The 23,676-nt window shown below is 39.8% G+C and overlaps 1 long non-coding RNA gene across 5 annotated transcripts in view; it reads left to right on the top strand.

Annotated features, from left to right (window-relative positions):
* LOC129735909 (uncharacterized) overlaps nt 1-23,676 on the top strand; it is a 140,948-nt gene that overhangs the window by 43,891 nt on the left and 73,381 nt on the right. For all 5 annotated transcript variants that reach the window (XR_008731859.1, XR_008731856.1, XR_008731857.1 and 2 more), the window contains one exon: nt 6,382-6,552. This is a non-coding gene — a long non-coding RNA (uncharacterized LOC129735909). The remainder of the gene's footprint in view (nt 1-6,381; nt 6,553-23,676) is intronic.

Raw genomic sequence — 23,676 nt, forward strand, 5'->3', positions numbered from 1 at the left:
TACTTTTTGGTATCAGAGAACCAGTGTGTGACTCACACCCTGTTCCTTTTCCTGCGGGCAGCTTTTGCCTCATCTGATATATTTTCTGCCTTTACTATTTCCTGTGTTCTTGTTTTGGCCTCAGCCCTTGCACATTTGTCATCTTAGCCATCCTTGACCTACAATCATCATTCTCACTTGCTCTCTGATGAAGACTTACAGCTCTCATTTTTCCTGCTTTTCTTGTGCCCTTCCTTCCCAGCATCTCTGTTATTCCAGTTCTCAAGATCTCAGCTGGAGGACCTGGAAGGCAGTTGAAACAAGGTGACACTTGGCGCCCAGGATCTGTCCTGCCTCCTCGCTTTTGGGCTTTATTAAAAGAATTTACACATCACCGTTAGTGCTCCCAGTGTCAGAAAGGAGGTGTCTCTCCAGTATTTATAAAGGCATTATTTATGGGAGGTGTGGGGAAGAGATGAAAAGCAGCTGTCAATTAAAAGTTTGTACCGATCTAACACCCTGATTCATCTTGCAAAAGTTTCACCCCTGAATGCTCGACGTCACTGTCTGCCATCTCCAGAGTAACTTCTGTGATTTGCTTGCTGAATTCTGCTGAGTTTTGGGCAAGTCCATGTTTCCTTTGTGTCCCATAAATACATGAATATATCTTCATTTCAGCATTTGGCACAGAAACTCCCATTGAATACTTTGTATATTCAGTATTAACAGTACTCTCTGGTTTATTTACTTGTATACACATTATATCAAGCTTCATAAGAGCAGATGCTGTTAAACTTGAGTGCTGCAGTTGCTGTACTGCAAGAGAATTAAAGCACTTTAATGTCAGGCTATTGTCCATCCTTTGTGCTCTAATGAGTGTATTTTATTACAGGTCTTAATATAGCTGGACTGATGAGTTTATGAGATCATTCTAGGTACTCAATGACAGTGTGTCACAAATCATGTGCCCTCTTTTTTAATCAGTGTCTGATGCCAGCCTGGCATGTACAAGCCTTTCAACCTCATCAAGCTTTGGAAGGCTAAGGGGAAAAAATAAGCTGTCATGACAATAAACAAATAGCATTTGAAGTGCAACTGCTGATTCTTTAGCAAAGAAGCCAGTTGCACATTAGATCTGATTTCTGATTAAAAGGAAATCACTGGGATGATGCTCGGACATAGGATTTCTAATAATGTAAATCTCTTGGTTTAAGCAAGTAACAAAGTTGGTGTGTTCTCAAGAGAAATAGAAATGAAAGACTATTTCTTCACCTATCCACCAGCAAAGGGGTGTTGGACCTTTGGCAGGCCAGCCTCTCTGTGCCTGGGAGAAGTAAAAAATCGGTATCTGCCCTCTTGGCTATTTTTCTGAGATTTCAGTTCTGGTCTGTTCCCAGAAGCTCAAGACCAAATCTAGGAGTGAAAAGTAAAATGGTGCAAATGATGGGCTGTATGTAGCTGGGTGGCCACCTATGTGAATACCCAGAAAAACAACAGGAAAAGCGACTGCAAGAGAAGCTTTTTGAGTTCAAGCACCACCTCCCTTCCCTAGTGACCCCTTGTCCAGCTAATCATCACTTATTACCCTACCGGTGGTGCTTCTGTTATCACGAGGAGCCTGATACTGCACCTTGAAGGCAAATAGGACTTTCTTGCATCACATTCAAAGGGAATATGTTTTGGCACTTTGATTCCTCTACATAGGCACAGGCATAAATGCTTACACATGTGCATTACAGATAATTTTGCATTATGTGCCAGTGCTGACTCTGGCTTTGTGTGTTATCACCTCATATAATTAATAACCTTCTCTTGGAGGTCAAAAAAGTCAGTTGTCATTATCTTAAAAAGTGTGGTCTTTCCTACCTAAATGTTGACCAAAGTGATCTATTGCAGTGTGTGACTGTTAGAGAAGACATTTAACAGAGCTAAATTCTTTGGTCCTACTCCCCATACAACCCTCACAATATTTTCTTTCCAATGTACATATAAAACCGCTAGAGTATTTTAACATTTTACCTCTAGCTTTAGCCAGTATTAAAAGAAATATATCTTGGCCAGCACAGAGCCAACAGGAAAAAGGTCAGTTTACACTTAAAAAAAAAAAAAAGTTGGAAAGTAACATTTTGGAAACTGGTCTTTGTAACATGAACACATCAAACACATTTCACAACATTAAAACTGCTATCACTGGAAAATGTTAGCTTAACAGATGTGTTTATTTAGGTGATTTTCAACTTAGTCTATGACTATAGATTGCAAGTCCAAGAAGAATGGTACAGATAGTTATTTTACTTCTGTTTAGCTTGACGTTCCTCATATCTAATTACTGGTGAATCAAATGAGATCAGACTAAAGCATACGTGAAAAACTAGAATCAAAGTAAAATTTTTGGCTATGCTTTTTCTCTGTTCGTTTTGAATGCTTAAACACCTTAAGGTAATATTAAGCACCATAAGCAATAGCCTGCATCTATGGCATACAGAGGCCCCTGAGCCCTCTTAAATTACTCCACCACCAGATTAAAGGCACTACTTCAGGACACTCAGACCTAGGAGCCAGATTACTTTGCTTCACCTTCCAGTGGGTAGTATTAGATTATAGGTCCTGGGTTTTTTTAGTACTGTATGTTACCAAAATTGCAGCTATCTGTAACACATTTCCACTATCTGGGGAAAAAATACCAAACCATGCTTCTTAGAAATCCTAAAATACCTCCAGACCAAACAGATCAAGCAGCACAGAATCCTTAAAAGCATCTCAGACTGACTTACACTACTCCGCTAAGAGTGTTAGTTGCACTACATTTTAATAATTGCTAGAGTGTGTTTCTTAGTCTGTGAGTAAAATCATATGACAACGGCTGGTGTGGATACACATATGTATGGAAAGTGCAAACCTGAAAAGGATTCTCAGTTATTTGCATTGTAATGTCAGAGTAAGATATAAGAAAACTATTGATTTGGTTTCCTTTTGGTATTCGTTAACGGACAATTTTGGACAATATATTTATATTTTATTTAAAAGAAATGTTGGTAGATAACTTTATAGTAAAAGGCTGATGTCCTAACAAAACTAAAACTTGGTTAAGGATGGCACTTTTTCATTAGCCCTAATACCATGAAAGCAGCAGAACATTTGCCCATGACTTCAGTAGGCTTTGGGTCTGTCCCCATTTCTTATTTTACTTATGACACAGGCTGGCTTAATGCTGGGATACAGCCTAGCACTCTCAAGGGCCCTGCAAATTTTTTTCTAGCATCCAGGATTTTTATATTTATTCTTTAATGTTCTTGCCTTTCTGGTCGTTAAAATTTTCCCAAACTTCATTTTTTTAAAATCTGAAGGAAAAAAATAATCTTGCCTGAGGTTGGTTTTTGCATAGTGGGGATCAGGGCTCATGAAAGGCTATTTCATCACAATACACTCTTTTGTCCAGGCCACTGGCTCACTTTCCAAGGGCTTTCATAAGCCTTCATCCACCCATCCCATCACCTCATAAGCTAGAGTTATGCCAAAGCAAAAAGCCGTGAGGAGCAATGAATATTACCCAGTCTGTACATCTGTAACATGGGAAGCTTCCATCCTAACATGAGCCACTATGGTCATTATTTGTGTCTAATATTTCAGTTGTGTATGTTCTCTGGATAAGGCATATTTGCTAATTGGCATTTCTTGGCTATTGTGGCTGGGAGCTGTAAACCATGTACTTTTAGTTAACAAGATGCATGAAGGGGTTCTGAGGAGCCTTCATTAAGCATTTCACAATAATGTTAGGAAATGTAGCCAGGGAAGCAGCTAATTTAATTTTCCTTGTTCAAATACGCTAAAACAGGGGATTATTCTTAAACATAATTGTTCCCCTGGGGAAATGAAGAGAGAAGAAAAAGACAGGGATGGGGTTACATGAACACCCTCCCCAGAAACTGTTTTTATGGTTTGTGTTACTGCTCTGTCTATTTTTTGACTCTGTAAGTCTGCAGCTGAGTTGTGTGTAGTCTGCATTTATCATTGGTTGTCGTCACAGGCCCAGAGCAAGGCAACCACAGAGGAAGTGGAATAAGACCCAAACAGGGCAAAAAATTAGTATAAAGATATATTAGTTCCTCCAGGGTACCTGGAAGCAAAGTAATACATGTCCATCACACTCTATCCTCATTATATCACCATCTTTTGAAGCTAGACATTTTTTATATTAAAGGATACAGTTAACGAGGATAATTACAATAGGTTTTAATTATTTGGAAGCCAAGGCTAAGTAACCCTAGAGTTAAAACAAAGAAACTGTGTAAGCAGTGAAAGTCTTTGTACAGCCTGGTTTGTTGTACAGCTTTAGTTTAGTGGCTTTTTACAGCTGTATATTTTGTCTCCATCCGGTTAAATGCTAGCCTGCCACGGTGCTCTCAAACTATGCTTTATAGGGGTTGTAATTTGATAATAAATATGCCGCATGCTAAAACTTAAAATTAGGTTACATAGGCTCCAATCCAGTGTGAGTTTCTTCCTATTTCCTTCCCCAAAAGCTATGGAAAAATATCCAGGCATCAGTTTTCCAAGTCATCAAAGAATAAAAATTAAAAAATAAAAACAAATCAAGAACGGACAGGATCAACAAACCCAATCTCTCCTTCTCAAGTAGAAAATTCCTCCCAGATAAAAACACTTACAGATTTTTAGTGTAAACCAACACTGGACAGTGTGTATCATCTGAAGTAATCCAAAAAGTCACCTGAAAGCTAACATTGGTGCTCAAATATGAGCTAACGTGCAAGTTGTAAGGAAAAGCCTTTCCGTATTAGCTTATCTCCAAGTAAGTGTTAAAGCCTTTGCTGAAGCAGGGGCTCAAGAATGTATCATAACAGAGTATCTTTCTGTATGCTAGAGAAAAAGGTTAGGCAGAATTCCTGAGAGCTATAAAAAATCCACAAACAGTCCACATCAAAATGTCATCAGGTTGTTATACTTCAAATTATAAACAGGTGATCCAGTGATGTGATGCAAAAAGAGTCCAAGTCCTTGGATTTCAGACCAGGAGCCCCATCATTATTTACTACTAATTATGTTGAACTGTGAACTACAGGTAAATTAAGCTTGTCCTGAACTCTGTCTGCTCTTGAACTTCTAAGTTCATTAATCAGATGTTCCTCAAGCACAATATTATCAAAAAATAAAAGTTGCTTTTGGCCTTTCTTTTGATTTTTGATTTTTTTCCTGCCCATCTGCAGGAGCTTGGCTCTCTTCCAGCTCAGCTGCGGTGCTGACTAGAGCTGAAGGTGAAAATTCTTTCTCTGTGGACTACCACACAGAGTAGCTGCCCGAACCCTGCAGTGCAGCAGCCCTTCCCTTAGAAGATGCTGCAAAACTTGAACTGCTGTGTGGAGGCTCCCCTGTCTGGGTCATTTGGGGGACTGGGTGTGAGACGTTGTGATGAAGAAAACAGCAGCCTTCATTACTTGCATTCAGCCTTTCCATTTGTATCATCAGAAATACCTTTTTGTGCGCTGCCTACAAGAGCAGATGTATCTAAATAATAGCTCTTGAAACTCACATTGCACTTGAGTTGCTCCAGAGCAGTTCCTTGTGGAGAGTGCCTTGGGTTCCTGGAAGCAGGGCTGGCGGAGCAAGCTAGCCTAAAAGGCATCTGAGACACGGTTGCCAAACTGCACTGGGATGCAGGCACTTGCTCAGTGAGTGTGGAGGACATCTGGAGAACCACTTGCACCCCTGGCCAATTAATTTCCCGCAGAGTTCCCCCATTCTGAGCTTTTGGAGGTGTGTAGTATGCACCTAGGGGCTTTCCGCCTTTCAGCCTTCTGAATATTTTTGGTATGAGTTGCAGCCCTGGGACAGTTGAGCATCCTGCTGTTAGAGAGCTGTGAATGCAGATACTTCCCAATTGTGACCAGATTGTGAGGCAATGGAGTCCTTCTCTGGAGGCATTCAAAACCCACCTAGACGCGATCCTGTGCAACCTGCTCGAGGTGAGCCTGCTTTAGCAGGGGGTTGGACTAGATGATATCCAGAGGTCCCGTCCAACCCCGACCATTGATTCTGTGATTCTGTGATTCAGTGATTCAGTGAAATGGGAGAAAACTTGCTGGGTTGTTGTACAGAATTTAGTTCTAGTCTCCGTGCCTCTAAAATTATTTTGTGAAAGGACTGAAGGATTGGTTTTTCCTACCAAAGCTGTCAGATGTGCCATTGCTTGGTGGTGATTCTGGTGTTCAGAATTACAGGAGGCACTAGCAAGTGTGGCTGTGGATTTATGAACTTTAGATTTCTAGCTTAGTTGGCTTCCCTGAGTCACAGGAAAATTTCCAGGAGAAAAGAAATAAATTCTTCCACCTTCCTTTCTCCTCCCTCTACCTCTGTAACCTGACAGCTGAAATAATGTTGTTACAGGCTTGTCATCCGCAGGAGGCAGAATCAGATTGGCAAGACTTCTCTGGAGACTGCTGGTTTCATTTCCTACTTCCACATATGGAGAAACAGCACCTTGAGGCCAAGGATAAGAAGGTTTCCTTCAGGTGTTTCTTGGAGTATGGATCTGAAAAGTTTTCAGTGAGCCACCAGGTAATGAAGTTGCAGTACAGCTATTCTAAGGATCAAGAAGACCATGTTTAAAGAAGGGGGAAAAATGCAGGTATATGGGAAACAATAATATTTTGCTAAAAAGGACCATGTAATACTTGGAGGGACTATGGCAAAGAAGCTATGACCAACAGGGAAATTTCTGAGACCTAGTATATAGTGTAGGGTAGTCTAGATGGTTTCCGCAGTTAAGTGATGGGGTTGGGAGGCCTGACTGCCCAGCTGGGCTGTGGCAGAGCCCTTGCCTGATGTTTCCTTCAGAACTTCAATTCTGTCAGTTTTTTGTGTGCCTGTTTCTGTAGTCACAAAGGCTGTTTCTTTCCTTGCTTGTTCAGAAAGGGATGACATGAAACGACGTATACAGGCCTATCTGACACACTGCAATCTCTAGATTCTTGATTCCTTTTAAGAATCCATATCAGGAAGTTCATTACTGAAGGTTCACACTGAGAAGTCCTTGTAGAAAATAATGATTCTTGTCTTTCAAAGTGAAATACTGCTTGTCTTACATAATCATCATGAGGATTAATTCAGTCATCTTTTACCTGCTTTGGGAATCGCAGAAGGATTAATAATAATTCATCATTTTTGAAACTCTGGTATACATTTTGACATGATGTTTGACAGGTTTGCATAATGTATGATTAATCAATTAGAAATTTTGTACATATGCATGACACTACATGAATATTCCTCTGATCTTCCTCCAACACTCTTGTAGACACAGGGTTCTTGTACAGTAGTTGGGGAAAAAAAGGAAATCTTTTCATTCAGCTGCCACTTGTGAACAGTTTCAAAAAGAAATAGCTTTGCATTTACTAATAGAAGAAAACAGGAAATCTGTCTGTCTGTCAGGAAATCTGATACGTGCTACACTTGGTAAATCCTCTTTTCAGTGAAATGCATTAAGAGACCATATAGAGAAATGTAAGTGAAAAATAGGGATAATAAACTGCATGCTTTAAATAGAAGATAGGATTATATTTACTGCTCTGGAAAAAGTGATGTTCTTTGTACTGTGAAAGAAAAAGCAGTTCTATACATGGTTCAGACCTTTATTCTGGACCTGAGCTGCCTACCAGTTTAATGTTGCTTAAACTTTCTGTGAGATATCAGTGGACAGAGTTTACCCTTAATTCTTTGGAATTTAGATGAAACTTCAGTTGCCATAAGTGACATTTGCAACAATTATACCATTGGACAGGATCTGGATATAAAACCCTTTAATTTTATGAATTATTAGTTATAATCTACAAGTAAGATTCTAGACGAGAAAAACTAGGAGCATTCAAAATGGTTCTGGATCTAAGATATACTCAAGGGAGTTTGATCTAGTGAACTAAAAACTGTACACCAAATCTTAAGAAACAACCCCCCCTTTCTGTTGTGAATCTTTACCCATTTCAGTTTGGCATGGATGGAGATGCAAAAGCAAACCACTCATCTGATACTAATTCTTGTATAATAGCTCAAGATGGCTGACTAAAGACAAGCTAATGGAGAAAGGAATGTAATTTGTTGACAAACACTTGAGTTAACATGTGCAAAGTGTATGCTTTTGCGTGCCAGTTTAGTGGCCTCAGTGGTCAATTTAAGGGAGAAAAGGAAACAGTGGTGAAATTAATCATACTGATGCCTGTTTGTCTGATATTTTTGGCATATTGCAGAACATAAACTACAGTAAAATTTGGCAAGGGATTCTGATTTTCAATGAAATCATCTATTTTGTAACATATTCTCCCCTATCTTATTATTCTTTGGCATGTAACACACTTGGAGGTTAGAAGGTCAGATTAAAATATTCATTAGTCACCTAAAAACGGTTACAGCATCTGACAAGGAAGAAATCAAGTCACAAAAATCCCTTCCAAAGCAGGCTGTGAAAGGCTGCACTTGGTGCCAAATGTGGGACTGTTCAGACCTATGTTTAGAAACTCATGATAAGTTCTAAACACAGTTTGATGAAAACCTGATGCAAGTCTCTCCTTTCCCTGTCAACTGCTGACATTAAACTGTGAAGTTGGCTGTGATGTCAGTTCTGAATTATTCTCTCTTGATTGCTGACTCAAAGGCTGGATGGTAATGGAGAACTGAGATTTTTAAGGTTCATCAGAGAAAGCATTAAAAGCCGGAAAAATATGCATACCTCTCTGGCTGGAGTATACTCACATGACTTTTCTGTGCTCTGTTAACTATTCTTTAAAAATAATTTTGCAAGAGGGTTTTTTTTTTTTTCAAGGGTTGATTTCTTTTTGTTTTTGTCTTCATGTTCTGTCCATGGAGAGGGACTATTGGCATGAACACAGAAATTCTTTGCCTGAGTTTGAGTGTTTAAGGGAAATTTCATGTAGGAAAGACACTGGCCACTCTACACTAATAAGAAAGCTTAAAAGGAATGTTAAATCTACTTTAGGGAACTTTGGAAGATTTTAAATATTCGGAGGAATAAGTCAACTGAAGCTTTGAGATTTTGCTCTTGAATCAGCTCAAGCAAAAATCATAAAGTGGCTGCAAAATAACTCTCTGGTCCTGCAGAGACATATGTTCTTATCTTTAACTCAGTGGGCTACTTGCTTGATTAAAGTTTTAGTTCTTTGTAATCACAGTGGGATCCTGACCAAATCCAGGCTAGCGGTCCAGGCTTGATTTCTTCAGACAACGACAAGGGTACATTTTTCTCAGTTTCGTTCCCAGAATACTTCTTTTGAGAACATGCTGCTTTTAAAACCACTACTCTCCTTTGTTAGCCAGGCTTGTTCTTGTTCTGTAATTGTCTCTGAACAATCTTCCCTTGTCCAGAGAAAAGTGACTTGTCTATCCCTATTTTCTTCTGTCCTAGATGTTTTTTTCCCACTGATAAATCTATCTGCACAGTAACTATTCCAACAAGGAGGCCAGCATTCAGTATTTGTAATTATTACAGGGCAGCTCCAAATCTGTTCATGTTCAACTCACACTTTTCAATTTTGGCATGCTTTCTTAATGCTGGAAGCATTTCACAGATATTAGCTGGTTATACTTTCCAAGGAATCTGGTGCAGTTAAAATAGTATAGTTTCCATTCAAAATAAACTTTTATCCTTTTTTCCCCCTTTATTAGAAGAGGTGGCACTCTGTGGAAATTCAAATACAGATGTGATGTAATTTTGAAGGAAAGGTACCTCTTTACAGCTTCTGAGAGTCACTTGGAAACTATTGCACACACTGTGATAGGGCTGTGATAAAAGAGAAAAGATATTCGAATACAAGTCAGAAGGAGGAATCAGCCTTTGGAGGAACGTGCAGTGCTGAATGAGAGGAGAGAAGAGAAGAAACAGAGAGATGCGAAAAAACCTGAACTAGCAAATCAAATGCCGCATGACCTATGAGAATGAAACCAAACCTAGGGAATTATATCACGATGAGAAAAGAGAACAGGAAAAATATCAAAATGCTTGGAAAAAACAGTAACCCAGTTATGCACAAAAACTGTAGAGAAGAAATACAAAGACATAACAGACTTCAGAGAGTGGCAAACAGACTTCAGAGAGCAACAGCAGCAGGACAGGAATGAAGTAGGAGGGAGTAAGTTAAAAGCAGTGCACATAACCAGTTTAGAATTGAACTGTCTGTCTGACATTTATGGGAAAGCATCTACAAGGCTAATGGAATATATAGAATCCCATAGGGTTATTATCATATTTCTTAGCGCTTGCACTAGTATGGTACATCTGCCCAGCAGAGTACAGTAGTTTCAAACAGAAGGAAACTGAGTGATCCATTACTAATTTTCAGCACGGTGAGAAAGAGAGACCAAATGTGGAACCTTTCCATCCTCCTTCTTCCCCAACCTCTGCATGCAAGCAAGATCCAAACCTCCCTGGCTAATGTTGGTAGAAGGAAACAAAACTTGACAAGCTTTTTTGTAAGTGTTAAGTTATCCTTTTTTTCCCATTATGTGGCTAACCCAAACTGAAACCTCATTTAACATCTTGAACATTTCATAACCTACATTTCCAGTCCATCTCACGGTGGAAGTAAAATTAAGCTACAATCTTTTGAGGTCATCTCTGATTAAGGGTGAGGTATTTCTTGGCATCAGTCTGTGGTGGAGAAAAGCCTGGCTTGCTGGTATAATCCATTCAACACAAATTTCAGTCCTTCACATGGTGAGACATTGCAAGAGCCCAAACATTGGACCAAGTCCCCTGGGCCAGGCTGCACAGACCCCTTTATAGTGTCTGTGAGAGGAGGAGTGGAGTGAGCGTTCCCAAGGTTTCCCGTGTCTGAGCTCTTTTGCCTCAGGAGCCAGCTGCCCCACTCCAGGTCCATGCCAGTTTGTGAGTCAACATGCAGGTAGTGCTTATGACCAGAAAGCTTGAGTCCAAGCCCTACTCTGGTTTGACACTAGGAGATAGCCAAAGATGTCCTCCTTCCCTGGCAGTCTGCATTTACTGAATGAAGCCATATGCACTTTGGCCGTAATATCAAATGAGGCAATACTGTGTCAAAGCTATTGTAGAAAGGGATGCTGGGACAAAATTATCTGCTGGTGGAAATCCACTCAAATACAAAAAAATTACATCAACTGGAAATTGGACTCAGGCTTTCAGTCTGTTTCAGTGAGCTGCTGCAGAGCTGAACCTTGGAGAGATGGCAAAGAGAGGAAAAAAACCAAGGTTCTCAACTTCTGGCAAAACTCACTCTTTCTTTAGGACTAAATGTAAAGCTTAATGAAGTCAACAGAAATCTTCAGTTAATATCAACCACCTCTGGATCAGAAAATCACAAGAATGTTCATTTGCAGACTAAAGAAAATTCCAAGTTTATAATGTGTTGATGGGTAAACCTCGCCTCTTCCCCTCCCACCGCTGTCAGGGCAGGCTGCCTTTAGTAGCTACTTTATCTGTTTCTTCAGAAGAGCAGTGATATTGTACCTATTGGGCCAGAATATAATGGTTGTTTCTGTCATAACTGCCATACAACATTTGCAAAGGCTCCAGTTTTAATAACTATTCTCTTTTGGGTATTACAGTGTAGTGGCTTTTCAATAAGATATATACAAATGGAGTTTTTTATGAAAAGACTGCCACATCAGATCAGCATTGTGTTTGAACCAAAAATACAGTAACTTCTCTGAGATTTTTCAGGACTCTGTTGTTGGATCTTTGAGCTTTATTATGTCCAAACCAAACTCTGTGTAAACAAGTTCATTCTACTAGGATTCAGCCTGGTATTTTGAGTGTCTTGAGGGAGGGAGATGGGATAGTATTATAGCACAGTGATTTTCAGGTATATTTTCAGTTTACTTTTCTCACAGCAGTGTAATTTGGCGTAGTGGTGTGTGTGTGTCTGGATCTTTATTATTCACAGCTATAAATGAAGGATACTGTTTAAGCCATAATTTACACTGAATGTCTGAAACCCGTGCTAACTTCAACGTCAGTGAAGAGAGAAGTCTGCCACTTAAAACCTTAATGATTGTAAATCAGGAGAGCTTAAATTGTACACTTGCTTTCAGACAGAGTATTAGCAACTTTAGTCATCATTAGCAGCAGAGAAGTGCTTTTCTTTTTGCTTTTGTGTTTTAATTTTATTGATTAGGCATAAATCTGAAGAGATCGGACTGAATGATAAGATTGAGGGTTACTTTTTTTAAGAATTACAAATGTTTTACAGTGTGTTAACAAGAATTTCAAACTATATAATGTGATAATTTGTACATAAACTGGGAGAGCAAATGCAAAGTTGTGTACTGCCGCAGCAAGCCACAAGCTCTCCTGTTTTTCAGAAATGACTTCAGAAAAATGATGCTCCTGGAGCAGTGGTGCACTTTACACCTGCTGATGGCTCAAATGCAATGTTCTCATGCATCCAGGACTAAAGTGGAGTTTCCTAAAATGGAGCAGATTGAAGACCAGGAAAAATGTTTCCACACTCAAGTTCAGTTACAGATTTTAATATCCTAGGCTAAAATTTCTAACTTTCTTGCCAAGAATGTATTTAAAAGCTGCAAAATATGCACTGAAAATCAATGACAGATTATGGGCAGCTGGACTATTTTCAGTGAAGAACAATGCTTAAGCCATCATTTACATCATAAACAAACCATGGTGGAAAATGTGTGCAGTCTTTGAATTTAGTCAAAAGGGGAATCTAAACCTTTCCTTTGCAACCCGCTTGTTAGTTTACAGCCAGATCATCTTGGGGACTTCTGCACAGAAAGGGGCCTTTGGCACACAGATCAGACCCTGCCCGTGCAAGAAAAAAGAAAGAAAAAATGCTGCTGTGGTATCTTTTATACAATTGTATCATGTTTCTAAGCCATTCCTCTGCCAGGTTTGTTCGCTAAAAATATGATTTAAGAGATGCCGGATTCACTGGATTTACTGCTCACCTCCAAGGCTGATGGATCACACCCTGGTCATCTTCTGTGCAGAGCATTGCTAACAAACAGAAGAACAAAAAGCAAAGGTTCAGTGCTGTGGCTGCTCATGTTAAAGGATAACAAAAAGAGGAATACATGGTCTGCACAGATTTACTGAAAACTGCCAAAGCTGCTGTTTCAATTACAATCTGGACTGGATTAATTGTATTTTGAATCACGCTTTCTTACCATTTGTTTCTTGCTGGCAGTTTGAAGTCCCACCTTAAATTACCTTATGGTTCTTGCATTGATAAACTAAATTCTATGCGTATTTGGAAGTGCTTTGTGTTTGGCATATCTGGCAAAGGGGACTGAGCAACCAGTTTGCTTCACCATAAATACATTGAAGTCTTAAAAATCTGGTGAATGACAGTCAGACAGGCTTTCGTTTCCTGTTGTGGCAATTTTCTGTGAGGCTGATTTGAAACATGTTGGCACAAAAGATATGACAGAAATGTTTCCAGTTTTGGTGTGCTGGGGCTAGGTGTGTCTTGACATAAAGTACTGGAGGAGTTTTTGCTCACTGGAAGCCAGTGCTTGCTTAACTTCCCTTATTCAAGTCAAAAGTTCACTTCAATATTGAATGCCTGGCTGGATCGAGGTCTGAGAGCCCTCAACTGAACTACACCTATATGCCCTGCTGGTTACAGGTGACATAAAGGAGAAATCGTAATTGCCCTGGGGAGACTGCAGCTGGCACTAGTAGCTAGCATAAACAACCTCATAAATAAAATGAGGTCTTTTCTTATAGCCATGGTTAAGGCAGAGAGAGCCGAAGGGTGAGGTGGTGCCATGATGGTCATCTCTCCAGAAGCTCAGCAATGTTTGACACATGTTAAACCAGTCTTGAGCTTTATCACACAGGAGATGCAGGTTAGAACTCAGAATTTTATTTAATGTGTTTGACCTTTTGTCTGTTTGGTGGGATTTTGTTCAGTTTTCTAAGCTTTTCATCTTCAGTGAAGGAGGATAGGCTGGCTTTTAATCCCTTACTGTTAGTTGACAGATTTTTTTTTTTATCTCCCTTGGTATGTGCAGGGAATAGAACCACTAAATCAGGATTGACTCCATGGTTTCTTCTCTAGTGTGTGGTCTAGTGATTCACTCTGATGCTGCTGGTCTTTGGAGGTTGTTTGGAGTATGGGGACTTCATCGCCAATGAGGAGAGCATAGGTGTGAATGAAGTTTGGGAGCAGGGAGGTTGAACCTTCAAGATTTGCTTCAAAGATCAAGGGGAAAAAAATTGGTTGGTCAGGGGTGAGTATTATTTAATTAACAGTAAGCAAAATGGCTGGAATGCAACAGTGAAGGAAAATGATCTACATGGAGGTCTGCACGATGACTAAGGCTCTGAAATTAGCTTATTATAACTTTCACGCCAGCCTGCATTACTAAGACTTTGATGTAACAGCAGTCTAGGTCCCTCTGAAAATGTCAGTCATTTTCTCTGTATCTCCCCATCATGTATTAGGCTTAGGTTAAAATGACAGTGAAAGAGTAGATTGCACCAGTGTGGAGCCCTGTGGGCTGTGGTATTGTCATGCTTTTATCAGCAACCCAATCTGATAAAGAGTTCCTGGAAGTCTCTGCATTATGTAAAGGAATTAAGTTTTGCAGCAAAGACGTGCATTCCGCCTAAGTCTAAAAAAGGAGGAGGGAAACCAAATCTGAGATGCTTCTTTGCATAACATGTTTCCCCTCATGCTTTCAAATCAACAGCATGAAGAAAATTCAAGTGTACTGATAACATATTATCATGTCAGCCCCAGAAGGAAAGAACATTTATTTAGAGTTATTAAAGGTTTGTTTGGCCCACGATCTTTTGCAAAACAACAAACAAAAAATGGGAAAGTGGTATCTTTGTGTGCCAATTTTTGGTTAGAAAATTCCACAAAGAATCACATATTTACATAAGAATTCTTGCTAGAGCCAAGTTTATTGGAGCTGTATCATGACAGCCTCACAGGGCTACTGAGGTGAGGAGGGAGCTTTGGGGGCCTCTGAGGTGGGTTGAATGGTCTTTCCCTGGTGAAACAAGGGGAGAGACAATTCTTGGGCAGAAGCAGCAACCAGAATGAATGCATAGGGAAATCTCACCAAGGGGTGCTTTTTCATTTATTTATTCACCTATGACTGCTACATCCTCCTGAACTACCTCCAGCACTGGTTCACTGTATCCTCTAGAGTTCCTGCCACTGTTATGTTTGATACAGCTACACAATGATAGGGACTCAAAGGAAAGAGCTTGTATGTGGATACAGTTCATTGAGCAATTCACAGTTAAATAGGTTCCTTGAGATTTCGCAAAAACTATTATATAAAGTGAATAAGTAAGTAAACTGATGTTTTGAGAGTGATTTTTGTTGCTCAGAGTTAGCTGCTTGGGATCCCATATCGCAAAAATGTAATTCCAAAGAGGAGGAGGAATATGTGTGGTGACAACAGAAACTGGAAAAAACCCCATGTTAAATATATATGTACACACATTGTTCTAGAGAGAATGAGTCTTTTGACTTATTAGCCTATTTCAACTTTTTCCTTAATATGCCAGAATGATTCACAAACATTGCCAAAGTGCCATTCTACTTGTGACTGCCATTTTAAGGTTGCTTTTTGCTCATGTGCATATAAATTCACAAATAAATGCATATAAATAAATGCTAATGTTAGAAATACATACAACTGTATGATGTCTAGCTGGCAGTTTGTGCACTCAAAAAATATAAAAAAAATACTTCATGTAAAATACCGATAAATATACAGATGTTGAAAGTGACACTTAACATAGACGGCAGAGGTTTTTTATCCTTCAAAATCAGTTTTACCAAACCCCACAAAATTCTTTGTGAAAGTGCAGCTGTTCTTTGGAGTTTGTAACACTATATTAAAGCATTTGAATTTGAGTTTGGGTGGCATCGCAAACATTTGCTTCCGATTGATTTCAAGCTTTAACTTCCCATACCAAGTACTTAAAAGAGCAGTTTGAAAGATCCTGATGTCAAGCTAGAACGAAAACAGATCTGAGCAAGCAAATCAGTGAGAGTAGAAGAAAAAAGCATTACCATTGCAAGGCAGTTTAGCTATAGTCATATTTATGTGTTTGTTTGCACTGCTGGAGTTTGTACTGTTTATGCTAATCCTGCGCAGGGCTTGGTCTTTTGGTGAACTGCCCAGTTGTCTGTTGCTGGATTATCACCAAACTGGGCAATAGTCTGCTGCTGTTACTAGAGTGTTCCCCAGTGCCCACCACAGTGGAGAAATCCACATTTCCCTTGGTCCCATCCACTCAGCACACCAGATATTACACCCATGCTGATCACCGCCTGGTGCATCTGTCACTTTCCAGTGCTCTAGGGAAGGTGCAGCCCTGACTGCACGTAACACCTGAAGCAAAGCATAGCGTTACTTCCATTCTCCATCACAACACCCTCCCTGCTGATTTTCTTTTCTCCAGAGAAAATTAGCTTCCAATTATTTTGTAATTTGGAAATCTCTTGGGCCATGCCAATGTAAAGGAAAGCTTGCCAGCAAAGTTGATGATTCACCTCTCTCTGCATCAGCAGCACATGAACCTGCTTTTTGTTTGACTGGAAGCTTTCTGGATTAAGCAGATGTGGTTTAGCAGTGCCTTGTACTAACAGCTCGGTGCCAGTAACTGACTCCATCTTCTAGCTTTGTCTCATCTTAATAAAGAGCTGATTATTATCATGCCACTAGTTTCTTGGGAACTGCACTTCTTGTGTTCAGCTACCAAGGGTGTGTGAAAGAAGCTGAGGAGAAGAGAGAACTGCTAGTAAAAGGATAAAAAGTACCTGGCACCAATAGCTGAAGGTGCTGCTATTCTCAATAGAAAAGCACAAAAAAAAAAAGTAAAAAAAAAGTACAAAAGTCCTGCTGGCAGAAATACCCAGTGGTGCTTACAAAGTGTCTTTTCCTACTACTGTTGAAACAGCTAGTCATCTGAGCAAACCGCACTGCAGGTAGCTTTTACTACAGTAAATAGGCAAAGAGTAACTTTCTGTAGCTGAGGATTCCCTGTACTCTAACCTCCTATTTCTACATTTGGTATTAAACTAGCAGTATCACATTTCTAGAGCAAATTGCTATAAAATCTTATCTGAACAGCAGCAGAGCACATGTTTTAAAATGTTACCCAGTAACCCAGCAACTGCTATATCAAACTCTGAAACTTGTGAATGATTCAGAAAATTATTAACCATTGAGTAATAAGTCATGCAATTCCTCTTTTTGGCTTTGTAAAACGCGGCTATGGTTAACAAGATTGGTAAAAATCCTGAGAGCCCAGAGTCAGTGCTGACTGTCCCTAGACCTGCTCCCACGGTGAAGGCTCTGGGCAGGAGGAACCTACTTACCCAGTTCCCACAGCCAGAGTTGTTTTTCCACTGGTAGGCTGTTTAATACCAAAATGCCACTACCATATAGGCAGCTGCCCCTTTGTACTGGTTGCATTTGACTTGTTAGACTACAGAATTGACAAGTAATTAGCTATCTGCTGCAGCTTTGCCATGCTGTGCCTGCCAGGGATAGCCATCAGAGAAGAGCCTGCCCTCTGAAGAGCAGAGCAGTATAGGCTGGCACTTGCTTTGGCATGCCCCCGAAAATGAGGAGCAGACTTGATTCTTGCTGTGCAAACATGTCAGTGACAGCATAAAATCTGAGTAAAATATTTATCTGCTAGGTTCAGTGTATGCTTGTCAGCATGAATTAAAAAAAAAAAAAGAACTTGTAGAAACATATCTGAAAGGAGGAGACATTTTGCCTACTCCTCATTCACCTGGAATATGCTGTCCTTTTATATCTGTCACTAGTTTAAAAATATTTCCTCTCATATATGTCAGTGAACTTCAGGACAAATTGCATTCCTTCTTTTTTGTCATTGTGAGGAGGTCATAAATAATGATGCCTACCAGAATGAATATATTTGAATATTTTACTTCTTTGAACAGTGCAGGAGACACAGCAAGTGCCTATGCTGGGCTGTTTGGCAGTCCAGGTCTTAGTGGCTGACAAGACTTTCACTTTGAGAAGCCAGTAGGTCTAAGAAATAGTTGCAAAGGAAGTACTCAACACCTCATTTCAAGGATTTTGTTTGACAGAAGAGGAGCGCCCACACTCCACTTACGCTCTTCAGTTGAGCTGAAAGCTATTTGAAGGGTTTACACGTCATCCAAATACAAACATAAATTCACAAAGCTTACAGGACAGGAAAAGTCTGGGAGGGTCTGAATGACCTGTGAGAGCACTGAGGCATCCATCTTCAGGACACAGCTGCCTCAAAAGGCTTCAGAGAACAGCAAGCCAAAATATAGAGAGGGAGATGTAGATTAGCAGGTGTAGTTTCTTGTATTGGAAGAGTTCATTTGGCCTACTTTTGCTTGTGTTGCCCTGAATCTATCTTTATCTCTCTATTTATACCCTTAGCAGTAATTTTTCTTAGTTAGGACAGAGGATTACTAAAAGTATAATTTTAGTGTATTATTTTTCCTTCCAAGCAATTTAATCTATTTGAATGCTTTTGAGCCTTTGATAAAATGAAAAAATAGCAAAACTCTAGTAATTTTATTAAATTATTACCATCACCAGTGTAATGTCAATCACAAAGAATGATAAATCACAATCATTTTATTCGAGCTGTATCTTAACTCTCAACTTACATAGCATTTGATAGATTTAATTGCCTCTTGCTACCAACCTGAACTATTCTCCCCTCTTGCTCTCCAGGTGTCTGGCTGCAGTCCTCGCATTATCTTTTCATCTTTAGTCTGGCAGTTCCCGCAGCAAAGGCAGTCTGCAATGCTGGAGGTGTTGTCGGCATTGAGTGCTGTGATAATGTGATGAGCACAGTGGAAAGCGTTTAACCAGACACCTTGTGAGGATGGCATGTGCTGTGCAGCCTGCATTGGTAGTGTGAGAGATTTGGGATGATCCCAACTAGATGTGAGCAAGCACCTGTTCAGTGTTTGTCTATCATCTGAGGCTCTCATTTCACACCCCTTTCTTCTAGTGCAAGCCCCTGGTGCATGCAGCTCCTAGTGCAGGCTCCCACCTCACACCAAACTGGATGCTGAGCCATGCTCAGAGCAAATACTGGTTCTGGGGAGGGTTGTTTTTCATGCTGGATCAGTTCAATGGTTGAGAAGCTATGCACACATTGTACTTCCCTGCTAGGGAGGGTGATGCAGCTTGTGAATTTCGCCTTTGATATTCACCTGACACCATTTCAATCCACTGCACTACGCAGGTGGCAATATGGGACAAGATATGGTGCATTAGAGAGGCTTAAAAAGGTACCACTGAGCTGATCCTATACAGGCATCTAAAACTTTCCCATCATTCTTCAGGCTAAAAGGTCAGGCTGGGCTACTCTGAGCATAGTAGGCTTTGGATAAAAATCTAATAGTAAAAAAAATAAATCAAAGCTTGTAAACCCTCAAAATGTCTTTCTGTTAGCACTATACTCACTTAACTTCATTGTCTGAGAGCAGTTTTACAGGTACTTGTACAGTGTTCATACAGACTAGTTTCCTACCTCAAAAAGGGAATCGTGTATTAGCAAAAAAGCTGAAGCAGCCATAGTTAAGCAACTGTAGCTTCTTCAGGACCGTCTCTTTTCTCTGCAGCCGTCACACATGATTAAATTTGGAAGTAAAATTAGGTCAATATTCACTACAGTGTTTTTGGAGTGAGGTGTTTGGTAAATGTCTATTATAAATACACAGTTAAAAAAAAAAAATCCAGTTATAGCACAAGTCTGACAGCCAGGCCAAAGTAGTTGGAGATTATAGCCCAAATGGTCTTGGCTTTTAAAAATGTATAGCAATTTTGAGTAGTCCCTGGAAACAACATAGACTAGATTAACAGTGGTGCTCAGTAATCCAAACTCCCTTTGTCAGTACCTTTGAAAATCAGGCTGTCTGTCAATTGTCTTTAATGTCACATCTTTAAAATTCAGTTTCCTATTGTGCAATTTAAAGAAACACTTAGACCACTATAAAGTGTTGGGAAAATGAAGTCATTAACATTGTGATGTCTTGACAACTTCAAATCTGTAGAAAAGGGAAAGGAAGAAAATATCAGGTTTGCTCAGTGGCTGTTTTGGTAGCATGTAAGATCCAGGTAAACGCAATCCAAACCAATAATAAGCAGTAACAAAGGTTATGTTTTTTTTTCTTTCAAAGTAAAAAAATAATGTGTTGGAATTTTCAATAGAATTGAGAAGACAGAGTTATTTTTGAAAACCAGGCAAGTCTGTAGTTATCAGCATAATATGTGGCAGATGATGAAACCCTTTCTCTTGGAATTCACTCAGAGTCCCAAACTCTTATTTTGTTTTTTAGTAAAGAGAAGTCAGAGACACAAAAATATACAACAGTACAAAATTAAGTTATGGAAATTCACAGCAAATGTCTTTCTTGGAATAATATTTCTGCAGTAAATTGGGTTTTATTTGTATTGGAAACTTGGTAAAGTTGAAAGAAAAAGACTCCACTGTTTCCTTATCTGTACATTTCCCCATTCCAACCGATAAACATGAAAAAGGAAAAAAAGAAAAGAACAGAACAGAACAAGAATGCATAGAATCAGGAGAAAAAGACTTAAACCTAATTCTCTTGTTTTCACTCTGCTCTGTAAAAGGGTGACTCAATTTACCTGCCTGGAATTATGTATACTTTAGAGGGGATAAAAAGCATGACCTCCTTGCTTTGAATAGGCTGTGCAAAGACCATTTTACAGTTTAAGCTTCTTAATATATTCAGTCTGGTATTTCCTTTTTATCCATTATGATGTCATATATTTGGGAGTAATGAGAAAGACACAGACCTCACAGTCTGGCCTTCTGTTTTGATTTGAGTTCATTCAACAAGGTTTTATTTTGTCTCCATGACTTTCCTGCCTCCTTGGCTACCTCTGCACCACATTTGAAGCACTGACCATGCTTCATTTCACACTGACCTTCCCCTGCAGCTGGTGGAGCGGGCACACTGTGCCTGGTGTCTGATGTCTTGTTATTTTCTTTTTACTGTTGTCAGAATATTATGGCAGCAGAAATATTTCTGCAAGTGTAGATGCCTATGTCCAAGCTTTAAGTTTTTGGCAGGTAGTAATATGGAACATGCTTCTGGCTAAGCCTGGTTGCATGGCCAAACGTCATGAGGCTGTTGGCTGATGATCCGAGAAGGTGCTCAGCTGCAGGTAGCTGGTTAGTTGCCAAAGGGGAGCTGGTTATACCCAGTACTGCCATTTCTCGTAGGCTAGTCCATAGTCACTGAAGCATACCTGTAACCTGGGACTGGTACCTGGAAAATGGAACATGACAGTGGGTATCAGGAGCATAAAGAACAGATGGAGGGAAGGAGGTGGGATCAACACATGCTTTCAGGATCAGATAGATATCTCTACAGGCTGATTTCTCAATACAAATGGCTGGATAGCTATTTCTTAACAAAGATGGATATTAGTTTTGATACCAGGCCTAAAGTTAGGCTGCAGATTTCAGACAACCTTTTCTTATGATCCTGTCTCCTGCACAGCCCAGGGCTGTAGCACGGCAGGGAGGGGACAGGTTTTCCCCTGCAGTTAAATGCTATTGAAACTGATGGCAGTTGCTCATGCATATCAGCACATGACAATGAGCTGAAACCATGACTTGAAATCTCCTCAGTTCTGCACATAAAATATCTGTGGCAAGGTTTCTCAAAGGTGGGTGTTTCACATGCTCACCATTTGTGCCTCTTGTTATTTAGGACGCCTTCCAACTTGAACAATTTGCAGTTGCACAGAGAGCTTGACTTTCCCTTTATCAGTAAATGACCTACAGGCTGCTGTGCTCAAAACCCTGGCAATTCCTATTCATTCCAAGGAAATCTCTACCACTGATGGAGGACATGGTAGCCTTTACAGGTCAGCCTGCCTCCACTCAGCTGGGTTGTCTTGCAGGCTGAAGATGTTGACATCACCCTCCTTTGGGTTGATGTCTGCCATTCCTCTGGTTTTCAATTTCAGCTTTATTTCTTCTTCAGGAACTGACAAATGAATTTCCACTCCTCACATCGAATCCAAATTTTTTTTGGAAGTTCTCTATCCCAGCTGAGTCTCATGGTAGCTCTACAGCCTCCAATCCCTGCCTGCCTGGTCTCTACAGAGATTGTTACAAAAGAATTGAGAACTTTGCTCTGAAAACTACCACTGAAAGCCTTCTATGGCTAGAACAAATGATGGAGAGGAGAAGAGAAGAAAATCATAGTTTTCTTTTGAGCAGCAGACTCCTGAATTACTTACCAAAACCTAAATGTAAAACCAACAATTCTTTTTACTTGTATTTGCTACAGGCTGGGCTTTCTGATTTATAAGCAGTGCTTGCTTGAAGTTGCTGTGGTGTACAGCCTAGTAGCTATTGTGCATTTTTAGAAAATGGAAGAAATCCTGTCCACGGAAACAAGTGATGGTGAGGTTATCCACTAGGACCTGGACAAGATCGATTAGAAGAGAAGAACCTCTGTTACCACCTGAGGAGCAAAGCCTTGCCTATAGTTTGAAGTGCTGCTATTTTCTCTTTGAAAGGCCACAAAGGTTGGCAAGTGGCTGAAATTCACAGAATCATTTGCATGTCATGCAATCTGCTCTGCCATTACTGGCATTTCTGAAGAACTGGTCTTCCTACTGGGGTTTTGTACAGTTTGTTGTGGTCTATACCACATCATTTCTCTTAGGAATGGAAAAAAATAAGAAAAACACCTGTGCTTTTAGATTACATTTAGCAACCAGCAAGCAACATAAAGACCTATTTAAATATGCATAACAGAATCAAAGAGCTGAAACCCACGCTGATTTAACTCAAATTGCCCGATTTTAATATTTTTAAGATTATGCAAAATTACATATGCTTCACTCACCTTTTTCCCCCATCAAGGCAGTTGAAAAAAGGCTTCTGTTGGCTTCTGCCAAGGCTTCTGTCCATCATGACTGCTAGCAAATATTTTCCTCACAAACTCTTCCCTTCAGTCTATGAGATTAAAAGAACATAAAAGCATGGATGAAGAGGAAATACTAGAGTAAAATAAGAGGCATTTGGGGGCAAAGTGTTTTAGGCCATCGTTCCTGGACTCTTTTAGCATTCCTTACTCATACACCTATTTCAAAAAGTGTAAAAAAGTCTTTTGTACAGTTAAATAAATGGGCTGATCTGGTTTAGGTTCCAAACTGTAAACCACCATCTAATCTTTGCAGCATTAAAGATAGAATCAATGGGTAAAAACTTCTATGTAACATCTCTTAAAAGCATTGTTGCAATCCAGACGGATGACCTGGTGCTATCACGAGAGGCCAGTTCTCCTTAAATACCTTATCTATTTCTTTTGATGGAAAGAAAATGCAGACTGAAAACTGAATAGAAATTGAATTGCCGTGAGCTAGCTTTTTACAATACATGTAAGCTGCATTTGGAGGAAGCCGAGAACCCTGTTCTGTGGTGACATGACCAGAGTACAGAGGGCTGTCTAACCATTCTTGTTACAATCTGTAATTATTTTTCCTAGTTTATACCCCATACTGGAGCCATTCAACAAGTGCACAATCTTGGGCAAATTTAAAATAACCATCAAGAAGGAAGTGCTATGAGAATTTCAGTTCAATTATGTTAACTTCTGTAACCTTAATGTGATTATATAGTATTTTTATTTT

Source organism: Falco cherrug, chromosome 4, assembly GCF_023634085.1.
Source record: "Falco cherrug isolate bFalChe1 chromosome 4, bFalChe1.pri, whole genome shotgun sequence".
Classification (NCBI taxonomy): domain Eukaryota; kingdom Metazoa; phylum Chordata; class Aves; order Falconiformes; family Falconidae; genus Falco; species Falco cherrug.